Raw genomic sequence first — 15000 nt, 5'->3', positions numbered from 1 at the left:
TGCATTACATGTGAAAGTCGATTTATTACCCATGAACACACTACCTGTATGCTAATTCTATGTAAAAAGGTAGCTCCAGCCCTCATGATGTTGTCCAACATTTCCGCTATAAAACGGGATACAATTATTTTGGAAACATACCAAATTTGAAAAATAATTGAGAAGTTGCGCAATTACTAATCATGGAGCACAAAAAAGCCTACAGCACCTGGTATCCCCAGGCAGTCTCCCATCCAGGTACTAACTAGGCCTGACCCTGTTTAGCTTCCGAGATCGGGTGCATTCAGTGTGGTGTGGCCGTAGGCTCTGGGCCTAGTGAGTTTTTTACTTTTAAGCATCTAGTCGGCTAGACCTTGCAGTTTTGAAAGACAATTGTGAAATGGCTCACTTCCTGAACTTGGAGCACAAAAAAACCTACAGCACCTGGTATTCCCAGGTGGTCTCCCATCCAGGTACTAACTAGGCCCGACACTGCTTAGCTTCCGAGATCAGACGAGATCGGGCGCAATCAGTGTGGTGTGGCCGTAGGCTCTGAGCCTAGTGAGTTTTGTACTTTTAAGCATCTAGTCAGCTAGACCTTGCAGTTTTGAAAGGCAATTGAGAAATGGCTCACTTCCTGAACTTGGAGCACAAAAAAGCCTACAGCACCTGGTATTCCCAGGCGGTCTCCCATCCAGGTACTAACGAGGCCCGACACTGCTTAGCTTCCGAGATCAGACGAGATCGGGCGCAATCAGTGTGGTGTGGCCGTAGGCTCTGGGCCTAGTGAGTTTTGTACTTTTAAGCATCTAGTCAGCTAGACCTTGCAATTTTGAAAGGCAATTGAGAAATGGCTCACTTCCTGAACTTGGAGCACAAAAAAGCCTACAGCACCTGGTATTCCCAGGCGGTCTCCCATCCAGGTACTAACGATGCCCGACACTGCTTAGCTTCCGAGATCAGACGAGATCGGGCGCATTCAGTGTGGTGTGGCCGTAGGCTCTGGTTCTTGTGAGTTTTGTACTTTTAAGCATCTAGTCGGCTAGACCTTGCAGTTTTGAAAGGCAATTGAGAAATGGCTCACTTCCTGAACTTGGAGTACAAAAAAGCCTACAGCACCTGGTATTCCCAGGCGGTCTTCCATCCAGGTACTAACTAGGCCCGACACTGCTTAGCTTCTGAGATCAGACGAGATCAGGCACATTCAGTGTGGTGTGGCCGTAGGCTCTGGGCCTAGTGAGTTTTGTACTTTTAAGCATCTAGTCGGCTAGACCTTGCAGTTTTAAAAGGCAATTGAGAAAGGGCTCACTTCCTGAACTTGGAGCACAAAAAAGCCTACAGCACCTGGTATTCCCAGGCGGTCTCCCATCCAGGTACTAACTAGGCCTGACACTGCTTAACTTCCAAGATCAGACGAGATCGGGTGCATTCAGTGTGGTGTGGCCGTAGGCTCTAGGAATGCTAAGAATATTACTCTTATGCATTTGCATTTAGTAAGCTAAGCCATGCAGCCACTTGCAACATGATACCACGCTCATCGCTCGATCAGGCGAGATATATAAGACTGGTGGGCCCATTCAGGACTCCTATGTCTGGTAGGATAACTTTAATTCATCCATCCTGTGTCTGTTGCAGGGAGGTGGAGAGAACAATCAACACAATAATGGTTTTCTTTCATGCCTCTTGAAGGACTCAATATTCTCTGTACTGCATTACATGTGAAAGTCGATTTATTACCCATGAACACACTACCTGTATGCTAATTCTATGTAAAAAGGTAGCTCCAGCCCTCATGATGTTGTCCAACATTTCCGCTATAAAACGGGATACAATTATTTTGGAAACATACCAAATTTGAAAAATAATTGAGAAGTTGCGCAATTACTAATCATGGAGCACAAAAAAAGCCTACAGCACCTGGTATTCCCAGGCAGTCTCCCATCCAGGTACTAACTAGGCCCGACCCTGCTTAGCTTCCGAGATCGGGCGCATTCAGTGTGGTGTGGCCGTAGGCTCTGGGCCTAGTGAGTTTGTACTTTTAAGCATCTAGTCGGCTAGACCTTGCAGTTTTGAAAGGCAATTGTGAAATGGCTCACTTCCTGAACTTGGAGCACAAAAAAGCCTACAGCACCTGGTATTCCCAGGTGGTCTCCCATCCAGGTACTAACTAGGCCCGACACTGCTTAGCTTCCGAGATCAGACGAGATCGGGCGCATTCAGTGTGGTGTGGCCGTAGGCTCTGGGCCTAGTGAGTTTTGTACTTTTAAGCATCTAGTCGGCTAGACCTTGCAGTTTTGAAAGGCAATTGAGAAATGGCTCACTTCCTGAACTTGGAGTACAAAAAAGCCTACAGCACCTGGTATTCCCAGGCGGTCTCCCATCCAGGTACTAACTAGGCCCGACACTGCTTAGCTTCTGAGATCAGACGAGATCAGGCGCATTCAGTGTGGTGTGGCCGTAGGCTCTGGGCCTAGTGAGTGTTGTACTTTTAAGCATCTAGTCGGCTAGACCTTGCAGTTTTAAAAGGCAATTGAGAAAGGGCTCACTTCCTGAACTTGGAGCACAAAAAAGCCTACAGCACCTGGTATTCCCAGGCAGTCTCCCATCCAGGTACTAACTAGGCCTGACACTGCTTAACTTCCGAGATCAGACGAGATCGGGTGCATTCAGTGTGGTGTGGCCGTAGGCTCTAGGAATGCTAAGAATATTACTCTTATGCATTTGCATTTAGTAAGCTAAGCCATGCAGCCACTTGCAACATGATACCACGCTCATCGCTCGATCAGGCGAGATATATAAGACTGGTGGGCCCATTCAGGACTCCTATGTCTGGTAGGATAACTTTAATTCATCCATCCTGTGTCTGTTGCAGGGAGGTGGAGAGAACAATCAACACAATAATGGTTTTCTTTCATGCCTCTTGAAGGACTCAATATTCTCTGTACTGCATTACATGTGAAAGTCGATTTATTACCCATGAACACACTACCTGTATGCTAATTCTATGTAAAAAGGTAGCTCCAGCCCTCATGATGTTGTCCAACATTTCCGCTATAAAACGGGATACAATTATTTTGGAAACATACCAAATTTGAAAAATAATTGAGAAGTTGCGCAATTACTAATCATGGAGCACAAAAAAGCCTACAGCACCTGGTATTCCCAGGCAGTCTCCCATCCAGGTACTAACTAGGCCTGACCCTGCTTAGCTTCTGAGATCGGGCACATTCAGTGTGGTGTGGCCGTAGGCTCTGGGCCTAGTGAGTTTTGTACTTTTAAGCATCTAGTCGGCTAGACCTTGCAGTTTTGAAAGGGAATTGTGAAATGGCTCACTTCCTGAACTTGGAGCACAAAAAAGCCTACAGCACCTGGTATTCCCAGGTGGTCTCCCATCCAGGTACTAACTAGGCCCGACACTGCTTAGCTTCCGAGATCAGACGAGATCGGGCGCAATCAGTGTGGTGTGGCCGTAGGCTCTGGGCCTAGTGAGTTTTGTACTTTTAAGCATCTAGTCAGCTAGACCTTGCAGTTTTGAAAGGCAATTGAGAAATGGCTCACTTCCTGAACTTGGAGCACAAAAAAGCCTACAGCACCTGGTATTCCCAGGCGGTCTCCCATCCAGGTACTAACGAGGCCCGACACTGCTTAGCTTCCGAGATCAGACGAGATCGGGCGCATTCAGTGTGGTGTGGCCGTAGGCTCTGGTTCTTGTGAGTTTTGTACTTTTAAGCATCTAGTCGGCTAGACCTTGCAGTTTTGAAAGGCAATTGAGAAATGGCTCACTTCCTGAACTTGGAGTACAAAAAAGCCTACAGCACCTGGTATTCCCAGGCGGTCTCCCATCCAGGTACTAACTAGGCCTGACACTGCTTAACTTCCGAGATCAGTCGAGATCGGGTGCATTCAGTGTGGTGTGGCCGTAGGCTCTAGGAATGCTAAGAATATTACTCTTATGCATTTGCATTTAGTAAGCTAAGCCATGCAGCCACTTGCAACATGATACCACGCTCATCGCTCGATCAGGCTCGATCAGGCGAGATATATAAGACTGGTGCTGCCCATTCAGGACTCCTATGTCTGGTAGGATAACTTTAATTCATCCATCCTGTGTCTGTTGCAGGGAGGTGGAGAGAACAATCAACACAATAATGGTTTTCTTTCATGCCTCTTGAAGGACTCAATATTCTCTGTACTGCATTACATGTGAAAGTCGATTTATTACCCATGAACACACTACCCGTATGCTAATTCTATGTAAAAAGGTAGCTCCAGCCCTCATGATGTTGTCCAACATTTCCGCTATAAAACGGGATACAATTATTTTGGAAACATACCAAATTTGAAAAATAATTGAGAAGTTGCGCAATTACTAATCATGGAGCACAAAAAAAGCCTACAGCACCTGGTATTCCCAGGCAGTCTCCCATCCAAGTACTAACTAGGCCCGACCCTGTTTAGCTTCTGAGATCGGGCGCATTCAGTGTGGTGTGGCCGTAGGCTCTGGGCCTAGTGAGTTTTGTACTTTTAAGCATCTAGTCGGCTAGACCTTGCAGTTTTGAAAGGCAATTGTGAAATGGCTCACTTCCTGAACTTGGAGCACAAAAAAGCCTACAGCACCTGGTATTCCCAGGCGGTCTCCCATCCAGGTACTAACTAGGCCCGACACTGCTTAGCTTCTGAGATCAGATGAGATCGGGCGCATTCAGTGTGGTGTGGCCGAAGGCTCTGGGCTTAGTGAGTTATGTACTTTTAAGCATCTAGTCGGCTAGACCTTGCAGTTTTGAAAGGCAATTGTGAAATGGCTCACTTCCTGAACTTGGAGCACAAAAAAGCCTACAGCACCTGGTATTCCCAGGTGGTCTCCCATCCAGGTACTAACTAGGCCCGACACTGCTTAGCTTCCGAGATCAGACGCAATCAGTGTGGTGTGGCCGTAGGCTCTGGGCCTAGTGAGTTTTGTACTTTTAAGCATCTAGTCAGCTAGACCTTGCAGTTTTGAAAGGCAATTGAGAAATGGCTCACTTCCTGAACTTGGAGCACAAAAAAGCCTACAGCACCTGGTATTCCCAGGCGGTCTCCCATCCAGATACTAACGAGGCCCGACACTGCTTAGCTTCCGAGATCGGGCGCATTCAGTGTGGTGTGGCCGTAGGGTCTGGGCCTTGTGAGTTTTGTACTTTTAAGCATCTAGTCGGCTAGACCTTTCAGTTTTGAAAGGCAATTGAGAAATGGCTCACTTCCTGAACTTGGAGTACAAAAAAGCCTACAGCACCTGGTATTCCCAGGCGGTCTCCCATCCAGGTACTAACTAGGCCCGACACTGCTTAGCTTCTGAGATCAGACGAGATCAGGCACATTCAGTGTGGTGTGGCCGTAGGCTCTGGGCCTAGTGAGTTTTGTACTTTTAAGCATCTAGTCGGCTAGACCTTGCAGTTTTGAAAGGCAATTGAGAAAGGGCTCACTTCCTGAACTTGGAGCACAAAAAAGCCTACAGCACCTGGTATTCCCAGGCGGTCTCCCATCCAGGTACTAACTAGGCCTAACACTGCTTAACTTCCAAGATCAGACGAGATCGGGTGCATTCAGTGTGGTGTGGCCGTAGGCTCTAGGAATGCTAAGAATATTACTCTTATGCATTTGCATTTAGTAAGCTAAGCCATGCAGCCACTTGCAACATGATACCACGCTCATCGCTCGATCAGGCTCGATCAGGCGAGATATATAAGACTGGTGGGCCCATTCAGGACTCCTATGTCTGGTAGGATAACTTTAATTCATCCATCCTGTGTCTGTTGCAGGGAGGTGGAGAGAACAATCAACACAATAATGGTTTTCTTTCATGCCTCTTGAAGGACTCAATATTCTCTGTACTGCATTACATGTGAAAGTCGATTTATTACCCATGAACACACTACCTGTATGCTAATTCTATGTAAAAAGGTAGCTCCAGCCCTCATGATGTTGTCCAACATTTCCGCTATAAAACGGGATACAATTATTTTGGAAACATACCAAATTTGAAAAATAATTGAGAAGTTGCGCAATTACTAATCATGGAGCACAAAAAAGCCTACAGCACCTGGTATCCCCAGGCAGTCTCCCATCCAGGTACTAACTAGGCCTGACCCTGTTTAGCTTCCGAGATCGGGTGCATTCAGTGTGGTGTGGCCGTAGGCTCTGGGCCTAGTGAGTTTTTTACTTTTAAGCATCTAGTCGGCTAGACCTTGCAGTTTTGAAAGACAATTGTGAAATGGCTCACTTCCTGAACTTGGAGCACAAAAAAACCTACAGCACCTGGTATTCCCAGGTGGTCTCCCATCCAGGTACTAACTAGGCCCGACACTGCTTAGCTTCCGAGATCAGACGAGATCGGGCGCAATCAGTGTGGTGTGGCCGTAGGCTCTGAGCCTAGTGAGTTTTGTACTTTTAAGCATCTAGTCAGCTAGACCTTGCAGTTTTGAAAGGCAATTGAGAAATGGCTCACTTCCTGAACTTGGAGCACAAAAAAGCCTACAGCACCTGGTATTCCCAGGCGGTCTCCCATCCAGGTACTAACGAGGCCCGACACTGCTTAGCTTCCGAGATCAGACGAGATCGGGCGCAATCAGTGTGGTGTGGCCGTAGGCTCTGGGCCTAGTGAGTTTTGTACTTTTAAGCATCTAGTCAGCTAGACCTTGCAATTTTGAAAGGCAATTGAGAAATGGCTCACTTCCTGAACTTGGAGCACAAAAAAGCCTACAGCACCTGGTATTCCCAGGCGGTCTCCCATCCAGGTACTAACGATGCCCGACACTGCTTAGCTTCCGAGATCAGACGAGATCGGGCGCATTCAGTGTGGTGTGGCCGTAGGCTCTGGTTCTTGTGAGTTTTGTACTTTTAAGCATCTAGTCGGCTAGACCTTGCAGTTTTGAAAGGCAATTGAGAAATGGCTCACTTCCTGAACTTGGAGTACAAAAAAGCCTACAGCACCTGGTATTCCCAGGCGGTCTTCCATCCAGGTACTAACTAGGCCCGACACTGCTTAGCTTCTGAGATCAGACGAGATCAGGCACATTCAGTGTGGTGTGGCCGTAGGCTCTGGGCCTAGTGAGTTTTGTACTTTTAAGCATCTAGTCGGCTAGACCTTGCAGTTTTAAAAGGCAATTGAGAAAGGGCTCACTTCCTGAACTTGGAGCACAAAAAAGCCTACAGCACCTGGTATTCCCAGGCGGTCTCCCATCCAGGTACTAACTAGGCCTGACACTGCTTAACTTCCAAGATCAGACGAGATCGGGTGCATTCAGTGTGGTGTGGCCGTAGGCTCTAGGAATGCTAAGAATATTACTCTTATGCATTTGCATTTAGTAAGCTAAGCCATGCAGCCACTTGCAACATGATACCACGCTCATCGCTCGATCAGGCGAGATATATAAGACTGGTGGGCCCATTCAGGACTCCTATGTCTGGTAGGATAACTTTAATTCATCCATCCTGTGTCTGTTGCAGGGAGGTGGAGAGAACAATCAACACAATAATGGTTTTCTTTCATGCCTCTTGAAGGACTCAATATTCTCTGTACTGCATTACATGTGAAAGTCGATTTATTACCCATGAACACACTACCTGTATGCTAATTCTATGTAAAAAGGTAGCTCCAGCCCTCATGATGTTGTCCAACATTTCCGCTATAAAACGGGATACAATTATTTTGGAAACATACCAAATTTGAAAAATAATTGAGAAGTTGCGCAATTACTAATCATGGAGCACAAAAAAAGCCTACAGCACCTGGTATTCCCAGGCAGTCTCCCATCCAGGTACTAACTAGGCCCGACCCTGCTTAGCTTCCGAGATCGGGCGCATTCAGTGTGGTGTGGCCGTAGGCTCTGGGCCTAGTGAGTTTGTACTTTTAAGCATCTAGTCGGCTAGACCTTGCAGTTTTGAAAGGCAATTGTGAAATGGCTCACTTCCTGAACTTGGAGCACAAAAAAGCCTACAGCACCTGGTATTCCCAGGTGGTCTCCCATCCAGGTACTAACTAGGCCCGACACTGCTTAGCTTCCGAGATCAGACGAGATCGGGCGCATTCAGTGTGGTGTGGCCGTAGGCTCTGGGCCTAGTGAGTTTTGTACTTTTAAGCATCTAGTCGGCTAGACCTTGCAGTTTTGAAAGGCAATTGAGAAATGGCTCACTTCCTGAACTTGGAGTACAAAAAAGCCTACAGCACCTGGTATTCCCAGGCGGTCTCCCATCCAGGTACTAACTAGGCCCGACACTGCTTAGCTTCTGAGATCAGACGAGATCAGGCGCATTCAGTGTGGTGTGGCCGTAGGCTCTGGGCCTAGTGAGTGTTGTACTTTTAAGCATCTAGTCGGCTAGACCTTGCAGTTTTAAAAGGCAATTGAGAAAGGGCTCACTTCCTGAACTTGGAGCACAAAAAAGCCTACAGCACCTGGTATTCCCAGGCAGTCTCCCATCCAGGTACTAACTAGGCCTGACACTGCTTAACTTCCGAGATCAGACGAGATCGGGTGCATTCAGTGTGGTGTGGCCGTAGGCTCTAGGAATGCTAAGAATATTACTCTTATGCATTTGCATTTAGTAAGCTAAGCCATGCAGCCACTTGCAACATGATACCACGCTCATCGCTCGATCAGGCGAGATATATAAGACTGGTGGGCCCATTCAGGACTCCTATGTCTGGTAGGATAACTTTAATTCATCCATCCTGTGTCTGTTGCAGGGAGGTGGAGAGAACAATCAACACAATAATGGTTTTCTTTCATGCCTCTTGAAGGACTCAATATTCTCTGTACTGCATTACATGTGAAAGTCGATTTATTACCCATGAACACACTACCTGTATGCTAATTCTATGTAAAAAGGTAGCTCCAGCCCTCATGATGTTGTCCAACATTTCCGCTATAAAACGGGATACAATTATTTTGGAAACATACCAAATTTGAAAAATAATTGAGAAGTTGCGCAATTACTAATCATGGAGCACAAAAAAGCCTACAGCACCTGGTATTCCCAGGCAGTCTCCCATCCAGGTACTAACTAGGCCTGACCCTGCTTAGCTTCTGAGATCGGGCACATTCAGTGTGGTGTGGCCGTAGGCTCTGGGCCTAGTGAGTTTTGTACTTTTAAGCATCTAGTCGGCTAGACCTTGCAGTTTTGAAAGGGAATTGTGAAATGGCTCACTTCCTGAACTTGGAGCACAAAAAAGCCTACAGCACCTGGTATTCCCAGGTGGTCTCCCATCCAGGTACTAACTAGGCCCGACACTGCTTAGCTTCCGAGATCAGACGAGATCGGGCGCAATCAGTGTGGTGTGGCCGTAGGCTCTGGGCCTAGTGAGTTTTGTACTTTTAAGCATCTAGTCAGCTAGACCTTGCAGTTTTGAAAGGCAATTGAGAAATGGCTCACTTCCTGAACTTGGAGCACAAAAAAGCCTACAGCACCTGGTATTCCCAGGCGGTCTCCCATCCAGGTACTAACGAGGCCCGACACTGCTTAGCTTCCGAGATCAGACGAGATCGGGCGCATTCAGTGTGGTGTGGCCGTAGGCTCTGGTTCTTGTGAGTTTTGTACTTTTAAGCATCTAGTCGGCTAGACCTTGCAGTTTTGAAAGGCAATTGAGAAATGGCTCACTTCCTGAACTTGGAGTACAAAAAAGCCTACAGCACCTGGTATTCCCAGGCGGTCTTCCATCCAGGTACTAACTAGGCCCGACACTGCTTAGCTTCTGAGATCAGACGAGATCAGGCACATTCAGTGTGGTGTGGCCGTAGGCTCTGGGCCTAGTGAGTTTTGTACTTTTAAGCATCTAGTCGGCTAGACCTTGCAGTTTTAAAAGGCAATTGAGAAAGGGCTCACTTCCTGAACTTGGAGCACAAAAAAGCCTACAGCACCTGGTATTCCCAGGCGGTCTCCCATCCAGGTACTAACTAGGCCTGACACTGCTTAACTTCCGAGATCAGTCGAGATCGGGTGCATTCAGTGTGGTGTGGCCGTAGGCTCTAGGAATGCTAAGAATATTACTCTTATGCATTTGCATTTAGTAAGCTAAGCCATGCAGCCACTTGCAACATGATACCACGCTCATCGCTCGATCAGGCTCGATCAGGCGAGATATATAAGACTGGTGGGCCCATTCAGGACTCCTATGTCTGGTAGGATAACTTTAATTCATCCATCCTGTGTCTGTTGCAGGGAGGTGGAGAGAACAATCAACACAATAATGGTTTTCTTTCATGCCTCTTGAAGGACTCAATATTCTCTGTACTGCATTACATGTGAAAGTCGATTTATTACCCATGAACACACTACCTGTATGCTAATTCTATGTAAAAAGGTAGCTCCAGCCCTCATGATGTTGTCCAACATTTCCGCTATAAAACGGGATACAATTATTTTGGAAACATACCAAATTTGAAAAATAATTGAGAAGTTGCGCAATTACTAATCATGGAGCACAAAAAAAGCCTACAGCACCTGGTATTCCCAGGCAGTCTCCCATCCAGGTACTAACTAGGCCCGACCCTGCTTAGCTTCCGAGATCGGGCGCATTCAGTGTGGTGTGGCCGTAGGCTCTGGGCCTAGTGAGTTTGTACTTTTAAGCATCTAGTCGGCTAGACCTTGCAGTTTTGAAAGGCAATTGTGAAATGGCTCACTTCCTGAACTTGGAGCACAAAAAAGCCTACAGCACCTGGTATTCCCAGGTGGTCTCCCATCCAGGTACTAACTAGGCCCGACACTGCTTAGCTTCCGAGATCAGACAAGATCGGGCGCATTCAGTGTGGTGTGGCCGTAGGCTCTGGGCCTAGTGAGTTTTGTACTTTTAAGCATCTAGTCGGCTAGACCTTGCAGTTTTGAAAGGCAATTGAGAAATGGCTCACTTCCTGAACTTGGAGTACAAAAAAGCCTACAGCACCTGGTATTCCCAGGCGGTCTCCCATCCAGGTACTAACTAGGCCCGACACTGCTTAGCTTCTGAGATCAGACGAGATCAGGCGCATTCAGTGTGGTGTGGCCGTAGGCTCTGGGCCTAGTGAGTGTTGTACTTTTAAGCATCTAGTCGGCTAGACCTTGCAGTTTTAAAAGGCAATTGAGAAAGGGCTCACTTCCTGAACTTGGAGCACAAAAAAGCCTACAGCACCTGGTATTCCCAGGCAGTCTCCCATCCAGGTACTAACTAGGCCTGACACTGCTTAACTTCCGAGATCAGACGAGATCGGGTGCATTCAGTGTGGTGTGGCCGTAGGCTCTAGGAATGCTAAGAATATTACTCTTATGCATTTGCATTTAGTAAGCTAAGCCATGCAGCCACTTGCAACATGATACCACGCTCATCGCTCGATCAGGCTCGATCAGGCGAGATATATAAGACTGGTGGGCCCATTCAGGACTCCTATGTCTGGTAGGATAACTTTAATTCATCCATCCTGTGTCTGTTGCAGGGAGGTGGAGAGAACAATCAACACAATAATGGTTTTCTTTCATGCCTCTTGAAGGACTCAATATTCTCTGTACTGCATTACATGTGAAAGTCGATTTATTACCCATGAACACACTACCTGTATGCTAATTCTATGTAAAAAGGTAGCTCCAGCCCTCATGATGTTGTCCAACATTTCCGCTATAAAACGGGATACAATTATTTTGGAAACATACCAAATTTGAAAAATAATTGAGAAGTTGCGCAATTACTAATCATGGAGCACAAAAAAGCCTACAGCACCTGGTATTCCCAGGCAGTCTCCCATCCAGGTACTAATTAGGCCCGACCCTGCTTAGCTTCCGAGATTGGGCACATTCAGTGTGGTGTGGCCGTAGGCTCTGGGCCTAGTGAGTTTTGTACTTTTAAGCATCTAGTCGGCTAGACCTTGCAGTTTTGAAAGGCAATTGAGAAATGGCTCACTTCCTGAACTTGGAGCACAAAAAAGCCTACAGCACCTGGTATTCCCAGGCAGTCTCCCATCCAGGTACTAACTAGGCCTGACACTGCTTAACTTCCGAGATCAGACGAGATCGGGTGCATTCAGTGTGGTGTGGCCGTAGGCTCTAGGAATGCTAAGAATATTACTCTTATGCATTTGCATTTAGTAAGCTAAGCCATGCAGCCACTTGCAACATGATACCACGCTCATCGCTCGATCAGGCGAGATATATAAGACTGGTGGGCCCATTCAGGACTCCTATGTCTGGTAGGATAACTTTAATTCATCCATCCTGTGTCTGTTGCAGGGAGGTGGAGAGAACAATCAACACAATAATGGTTTTCTTTCATGCCTCTTGAAGGACTCAATATTCTCTGTACTGCATTACATGTGAAAGTCGATTTATTACCCATGAACACACTACCTGTATGCTAATTCTATGTAAAAAGGTAGCTCCAGCCCTCATGATGTTGTCCAACATTTCCGCTATAAAACGGGATACAATTATTTTGGAAACATACCAAATTTGAAAAATAATTGAGAAGTTGCGCAATTACTAATCATGGAGCACAAAAAAGCCTACAGCACCTGGTATTCCCAGGCAGTCTCCCATCCAGGTACTAACTAGGCCCGACCCTGCTTAGCTTCCGAGATTGGGCACATTCAGTGTGGTGTGGCCGTAGGCTCTGGGCCTAGTGAGTTTTGTACTTTTAAGCATCTAGTCGGCTAGACCTTGCAGTTTTGAAAGGCAATTGTGAAATGGCTCACTTCCTGAACTTGGAGCACAAAAAAGCCTACAGCACCTGGTATTCCCAGGCGGTCTCCCATCCAGGTACTAACTAGGCCTGACACTGCTTAACTTCCGAGATCAGACGAGATCGGGTGCATTCAGTGTGGTGTGGCCGTAGGCTCTAGGAATGCTAAGAATATTACTCTTATGCATTTGCATTTAGTAAGCTAAGCCATGCAGCCACTTGCAACATGATACCACGCTCATCGCTCGATCAGGCGAGATATATAAGACTGGTGGGCCCATTCAGGACTCCTATGTCTGGTAGGATAACTTTAATTCATCCATCCTGTGTCTGTTGCAGGGAGGTGGAGAGAACAATCAACACAATAATGGTTTTCTTTCATGCCTCTTGAAGGACTCAATATTCTCTGTACTGCATTACATGTGAAAGTCGATTTATTACCCATGAACACACTACCTGTATGCTAATTCTATGTAAAAAGGTAGCTCCAGCCCTCATGATGTTGTCCAACATTTCCGCTATAAAACGGGATACAATTATTTTGGAAACATACCAAATTTGAAAAATAATTGAGAAGTTGCGCAATTACTAATCATGGAGCACAAAAAAAGCCTACAGCACCTGGTATTCCCAGGCAGTCTCCCATCCAGGTACTAACTAGGCCCGACCCTGCTTAGCTTCCGAGATCAGGTGCATTCAGTGTGGTGTGGCCGTAGGCTCTGGGCCTAGTGAGTTTGTACTTTTAAGCATCTAGTCGGCTAGACCTTGCAGTTTTGAAAGGCAATTGTGAAATGGCTCACTTCCTGAACTTGGAGCACAAAAAAGCCTACAGCACCTGGTATTCCCAGGTGGTCTCCCATCCAGGTACTAACTAGGCCCGACACTGCTTAGCTTCCGAGATCGGGCGCATTCAGTGTGGTGTGGCCGTAGGCTCTGGGCCTAGTGAGTTTTGTACTTTTAAGCATCTAGTCGGCTAGACCTTGCAGTTTTGAAAGGCAATTGAGAAATGGCTCACTTCCTGAACTTGGAGTACAAAAAAGCCTACAGCACCTGGTATTCCCAGGCGGTCTCCCATCCAGGTACTAACTAGGCCCGACACTGCTTAGCTTCTGAGATCAGACGAGATCAGGCGCATTCAGTGTGGTGTGGCCGTAGGCTCTGGGCCTAGTGAGTTTTGTACTTTTAAGCATCTAGTCGGCTAGACCTTGCAGTTTTGAAAGGCAATTGAGAAAGGGCTCACTTCCTGAACTTGGAGCACAAAAAAGCCTACAGCACCTGGTATTCCCAGGCGGTCTCCCATCCAGGTACTAACTAGGCCTAACACTGCTTAACTTCCGAGATCAGACGAGATCTGGTGCATTCAGTGTGGTGTGGCCATAGGCTCTAGGAATGCTAAGAATATTACTCTTATGCATTTGCATTTAGTAAGCTAAGCCATGCAGCCACTTGCAACATGATACCACGCTCATCGCTCGATCAGGCTCGATCAGGCGAGATATATAAGACTGGTGGGCCCATTCAGGACTCCTATGTCTGGTAGGATAACTTTAATTCATCCATCCTGTGTCTGTTGCAGGGAGGTGGAGAGAACAATCAACACAATAATGGTTTTCTTTCATGCCTCTTGAAGGACTCAATATTCTCTGTACTGCATTACATGTGAAAGTCGATTTATTACCCATGAACACACTACCTGTATGCTAATTCTATGTAAAAAGGTAGCTCCAGCCCTCATGATGTTGTCCAACATTTCCGCTATAAAACGGGATACAATTATTTTGGAAACATACCAAATTTGAAAAATAATTGAGAAGTTGCGCAATTACTAATCGTGGAGCACAAAAAAGCCTACAGCACCTGGTATTCCCAGGCAGTCTCCCATCCAGGTACTAACTAGGCCTGACCCTGCTTAGCTTCCGAGATCGGGCGCATTCAGTGTGGTGTGGCCGTAGGCTCTGGGCCTAGTGAGTTTTGTACTTTTAAGCATCTAGTCGGCTAGACCTTGCAGTTTTGAAAGGCAATTGTGAAATGGCTCACTTCCTGAACTTGGAGCACAAAAAAGCCTACAGCACCTGGTATTCCCAGGTGGTCTCCCATCCAGGTACTAACTAGGCCTGACACTGCTTAGCTTCCGAGATCAGACGAGATCGGGCGCAATCAGTGTGGTGTGGCCGTAGGCTCTGGGCCTAGTGAGTTTTGTACTTTTAAGCATCTAGTCAGCTAGACCTTGCAGTTTTGAAAGGCAATTGAGAAATGGCTCACTTCCTGAACTTGGAGCACAAAAAAGCCTACAGCACCTGGTATTCCCAGGCGGTCTCCCATCCAGGTACTAACGAGGCCCGACA

General features: G+C 46.8%; 35 non-coding genes and 15 pseudogenes across 35 annotated transcripts in view; all 50 read right to left on the bottom strand.

Moving 5' to 3' along the window:
• Positions 1-196: 196 nt before the first annotated feature.
• On the bottom strand, positions 197-305 carry LOC138546976 (5S ribosomal RNA; annotated as a pseudogene).
• Positions 306-411: 106 nt separating this feature from the next.
• LOC138550891 (5S ribosomal RNA) lies at positions 412-530 on the bottom strand. Its single transcript, XR_011294633.1, has one exon. It is a non-coding gene; the product is annotated as a 5S ribosomal RNA (ribosomal RNA).
• A 106-nt stretch (positions 531-636) lies between these two features.
• Positions 637-755, bottom strand: LOC138537122 (5S ribosomal RNA). The gene has a single exon (XR_011285270.1). It is a non-coding gene; the product is annotated as a 5S ribosomal RNA (ribosomal RNA).
• A 106-nt stretch (positions 756-861) lies between these two features.
• LOC138541283 (5S ribosomal RNA) lies at positions 862-980 on the bottom strand. Its single transcript, XR_011289292.1, has one exon. It is a non-coding gene; the product is annotated as a 5S ribosomal RNA (ribosomal RNA).
• Positions 981-1086: 106 nt separating this feature from the next.
• Positions 1087-1205, bottom strand: LOC138540091 (5S ribosomal RNA). Its single transcript, XR_011288149.1, has one exon. It is a non-coding gene; the product is annotated as a 5S ribosomal RNA (ribosomal RNA).
• Positions 1206-1311: 106 nt separating this feature from the next.
• On the bottom strand, positions 1312-1430 carry LOC138537795 (5S ribosomal RNA). The gene has a single exon (XR_011285919.1). It is a non-coding gene; the product is annotated as a 5S ribosomal RNA (ribosomal RNA).
• Positions 1431-1884: 454 nt separating this feature from the next.
• LOC138543652 (5S ribosomal RNA) lies at positions 1885-1993 on the bottom strand (annotated as a pseudogene).
• Positions 1994-2098: 105 nt separating this feature from the next.
• On the bottom strand, positions 2099-2217 carry LOC138550519 (5S ribosomal RNA). The gene has a single exon (XR_011294269.1). It is a non-coding gene; the product is annotated as a 5S ribosomal RNA (ribosomal RNA).
• Positions 2218-2323: 106 nt separating this feature from the next.
• On the bottom strand, positions 2324-2442 carry LOC138543974 (5S ribosomal RNA). Its single transcript, XR_011290659.1, has one exon. It is a non-coding gene; the product is annotated as a 5S ribosomal RNA (ribosomal RNA).
• A 106-nt stretch (positions 2443-2548) lies between these two features.
• Positions 2549-2667, bottom strand: LOC138537548 (5S ribosomal RNA). Its single transcript, XR_011285680.1, has one exon. It is a non-coding gene; the product is annotated as a 5S ribosomal RNA (ribosomal RNA).
• A 453-nt stretch (positions 2668-3120) lies between these two features.
• Positions 3121-3229, bottom strand: LOC138547081 (5S ribosomal RNA; annotated as a pseudogene).
• A 106-nt stretch (positions 3230-3335) lies between these two features.
• Positions 3336-3454, bottom strand: LOC138548148 (5S ribosomal RNA). The gene has a single exon (XR_011291962.1). It is a non-coding gene; the product is annotated as a 5S ribosomal RNA (ribosomal RNA).
• Positions 3455-3560: 106 nt separating this feature from the next.
• On the bottom strand, positions 3561-3679 carry LOC138550435 (5S ribosomal RNA). The gene has a single exon (XR_011294187.1). It is a non-coding gene; the product is annotated as a 5S ribosomal RNA (ribosomal RNA).
• A 106-nt stretch (positions 3680-3785) lies between these two features.
• LOC138538856 (5S ribosomal RNA) lies at positions 3786-3904 on the bottom strand. The gene has a single exon (XR_011286942.1). It is a non-coding gene; the product is annotated as a 5S ribosomal RNA (ribosomal RNA).
• A 465-nt stretch (positions 3905-4369) lies between these two features.
• Positions 4370-4478, bottom strand: LOC138545638 (5S ribosomal RNA; annotated as a pseudogene).
• Positions 4479-4584: 106 nt separating this feature from the next.
• On the bottom strand, positions 4585-4703 carry LOC138540812 (5S ribosomal RNA). The gene has a single exon (XR_011288843.1). It is a non-coding gene; the product is annotated as a 5S ribosomal RNA (ribosomal RNA).
• A 106-nt stretch (positions 4704-4809) lies between these two features.
• Positions 4810-4918, bottom strand: LOC138543922 (5S ribosomal RNA; annotated as a pseudogene).
• A 106-nt stretch (positions 4919-5024) lies between these two features.
• Positions 5025-5133, bottom strand: LOC138544478 (5S ribosomal RNA; annotated as a pseudogene).
• Positions 5134-5239: 106 nt separating this feature from the next.
• Positions 5240-5358, bottom strand: LOC138550822 (5S ribosomal RNA). Its single transcript, XR_011294567.1, has one exon. It is a non-coding gene; the product is annotated as a 5S ribosomal RNA (ribosomal RNA).
• A 106-nt stretch (positions 5359-5464) lies between these two features.
• Positions 5465-5583, bottom strand: LOC138537202 (5S ribosomal RNA). Its single transcript, XR_011285345.1, has one exon. It is a non-coding gene; the product is annotated as a 5S ribosomal RNA (ribosomal RNA).
• Positions 5584-6046: 463 nt separating this feature from the next.
• LOC138546975 (5S ribosomal RNA) lies at positions 6047-6155 on the bottom strand (annotated as a pseudogene).
• A 106-nt stretch (positions 6156-6261) lies between these two features.
• LOC138550890 (5S ribosomal RNA) lies at positions 6262-6380 on the bottom strand. Its single transcript, XR_011294632.1, has one exon. It is a non-coding gene; the product is annotated as a 5S ribosomal RNA (ribosomal RNA).
• Positions 6381-6486: 106 nt separating this feature from the next.
• Positions 6487-6605, bottom strand: LOC138537121 (5S ribosomal RNA). The gene has a single exon (XR_011285269.1). It is a non-coding gene; the product is annotated as a 5S ribosomal RNA (ribosomal RNA).
• Positions 6606-6711: 106 nt separating this feature from the next.
• LOC138541282 (5S ribosomal RNA) lies at positions 6712-6830 on the bottom strand. Its single transcript, XR_011289291.1, has one exon. It is a non-coding gene; the product is annotated as a 5S ribosomal RNA (ribosomal RNA).
• Positions 6831-6936: 106 nt separating this feature from the next.
• Positions 6937-7055, bottom strand: LOC138540090 (5S ribosomal RNA). Its single transcript, XR_011288148.1, has one exon. It is a non-coding gene; the product is annotated as a 5S ribosomal RNA (ribosomal RNA).
• Positions 7056-7161: 106 nt separating this feature from the next.
• On the bottom strand, positions 7162-7280 carry LOC138537794 (5S ribosomal RNA). Its single transcript, XR_011285918.1, has one exon. It is a non-coding gene; the product is annotated as a 5S ribosomal RNA (ribosomal RNA).
• Positions 7281-7734: 454 nt separating this feature from the next.
• LOC138543651 (5S ribosomal RNA) lies at positions 7735-7843 on the bottom strand (annotated as a pseudogene).
• A 105-nt stretch (positions 7844-7948) lies between these two features.
• Positions 7949-8067, bottom strand: LOC138550508 (5S ribosomal RNA). Its single transcript, XR_011294258.1, has one exon. It is a non-coding gene; the product is annotated as a 5S ribosomal RNA (ribosomal RNA).
• A 106-nt stretch (positions 8068-8173) lies between these two features.
• LOC138543963 (5S ribosomal RNA) lies at positions 8174-8292 on the bottom strand. Its single transcript, XR_011290658.1, has one exon. It is a non-coding gene; the product is annotated as a 5S ribosomal RNA (ribosomal RNA).
• Positions 8293-8398: 106 nt separating this feature from the next.
• On the bottom strand, positions 8399-8517 carry LOC138537547 (5S ribosomal RNA). The gene has a single exon (XR_011285679.1). It is a non-coding gene; the product is annotated as a 5S ribosomal RNA (ribosomal RNA).
• Positions 8518-8970: 453 nt separating this feature from the next.
• On the bottom strand, positions 8971-9079 carry LOC138547080 (5S ribosomal RNA; annotated as a pseudogene).
• Positions 9080-9185: 106 nt separating this feature from the next.
• Positions 9186-9304, bottom strand: LOC138548146 (5S ribosomal RNA). Its single transcript, XR_011291960.1, has one exon. It is a non-coding gene; the product is annotated as a 5S ribosomal RNA (ribosomal RNA).
• Positions 9305-9410: 106 nt separating this feature from the next.
• LOC138550434 (5S ribosomal RNA) lies at positions 9411-9529 on the bottom strand. Its single transcript, XR_011294186.1, has one exon. It is a non-coding gene; the product is annotated as a 5S ribosomal RNA (ribosomal RNA).
• A 106-nt stretch (positions 9530-9635) lies between these two features.
• Positions 9636-9754, bottom strand: LOC138540089 (5S ribosomal RNA). The gene has a single exon (XR_011288147.1). It is a non-coding gene; the product is annotated as a 5S ribosomal RNA (ribosomal RNA).
• A 106-nt stretch (positions 9755-9860) lies between these two features.
• Positions 9861-9979, bottom strand: LOC138538855 (5S ribosomal RNA). Its single transcript, XR_011286941.1, has one exon. It is a non-coding gene; the product is annotated as a 5S ribosomal RNA (ribosomal RNA).
• Positions 9980-10443: 464 nt separating this feature from the next.
• Positions 10444-10552, bottom strand: LOC138543650 (5S ribosomal RNA; annotated as a pseudogene).
• A 105-nt stretch (positions 10553-10657) lies between these two features.
• LOC138551203 (5S ribosomal RNA) lies at positions 10658-10776 on the bottom strand. Its single transcript, XR_011294933.1, has one exon. It is a non-coding gene; the product is annotated as a 5S ribosomal RNA (ribosomal RNA).
• A 106-nt stretch (positions 10777-10882) lies between these two features.
• Positions 10883-11001, bottom strand: LOC138543951 (5S ribosomal RNA). Its single transcript, XR_011290657.1, has one exon. It is a non-coding gene; the product is annotated as a 5S ribosomal RNA (ribosomal RNA).
• A 106-nt stretch (positions 11002-11107) lies between these two features.
• LOC138537546 (5S ribosomal RNA) lies at positions 11108-11226 on the bottom strand. Its single transcript, XR_011285678.1, has one exon. It is a non-coding gene; the product is annotated as a 5S ribosomal RNA (ribosomal RNA).
• A 463-nt stretch (positions 11227-11689) lies between these two features.
• On the bottom strand, positions 11690-11798 carry LOC138546877 (5S ribosomal RNA; annotated as a pseudogene).
• A 106-nt stretch (positions 11799-11904) lies between these two features.
• On the bottom strand, positions 11905-12023 carry LOC138537545 (5S ribosomal RNA). The gene has a single exon (XR_011285677.1). It is a non-coding gene; the product is annotated as a 5S ribosomal RNA (ribosomal RNA).
• A 453-nt stretch (positions 12024-12476) lies between these two features.
• LOC138546740 (5S ribosomal RNA) lies at positions 12477-12585 on the bottom strand (annotated as a pseudogene).
• Positions 12586-12691: 106 nt separating this feature from the next.
• On the bottom strand, positions 12692-12810 carry LOC138549201 (5S ribosomal RNA). The gene has a single exon (XR_011292986.1). It is a non-coding gene; the product is annotated as a 5S ribosomal RNA (ribosomal RNA).
• A 454-nt stretch (positions 12811-13264) lies between these two features.
• Positions 13265-13373, bottom strand: LOC138544005 (5S ribosomal RNA; annotated as a pseudogene).
• A 105-nt stretch (positions 13374-13478) lies between these two features.
• Positions 13479-13587, bottom strand: LOC138542657 (5S ribosomal RNA; annotated as a pseudogene).
• A 106-nt stretch (positions 13588-13693) lies between these two features.
• Positions 13694-13812, bottom strand: LOC138543940 (5S ribosomal RNA). Its single transcript, XR_011290656.1, has one exon. It is a non-coding gene; the product is annotated as a 5S ribosomal RNA (ribosomal RNA).
• Positions 13813-13918: 106 nt separating this feature from the next.
• On the bottom strand, positions 13919-14037 carry LOC138541051 (5S ribosomal RNA). Its single transcript, XR_011289069.1, has one exon. It is a non-coding gene; the product is annotated as a 5S ribosomal RNA (ribosomal RNA).
• Positions 14038-14500: 463 nt separating this feature from the next.
• Positions 14501-14609, bottom strand: LOC138545140 (5S ribosomal RNA; annotated as a pseudogene).
• Positions 14610-14715: 106 nt separating this feature from the next.
• On the bottom strand, positions 14716-14834 carry LOC138539141 (5S ribosomal RNA). The gene has a single exon (XR_011287218.1). It is a non-coding gene; the product is annotated as a 5S ribosomal RNA (ribosomal RNA).
• A 106-nt stretch (positions 14835-14940) lies between these two features.
• Positions 14941-15000, bottom strand: part of LOC138537120 (5S ribosomal RNA) — a 119-nt gene continuing 59 nt past the window's right edge. The window contains exon 1 of the ribosomal RNA XR_011285268.1: positions 14941-15000. This exon is cut by the window's right edge and continues 59 nt beyond it. This is a non-coding gene — a ribosomal RNA (5S ribosomal RNA).

Source organism: Ambystoma mexicanum, unplaced genomic scaffold (genome assembly GCF_040938575.1).
Source record: "Ambystoma mexicanum isolate Mex_15411 unplaced genomic scaffold, UKY_AmexF1_1 Mex_scaf10, whole genome shotgun sequence".
NCBI lineage: Eukaryota > Metazoa > Chordata > Amphibia > Caudata > Ambystomatidae > Ambystoma > Ambystoma mexicanum.
The sequence above is the reverse complement of the archived record's forward strand: the minus strand, read 5'-3'. Positions and strand labels throughout refer to the sequence as shown.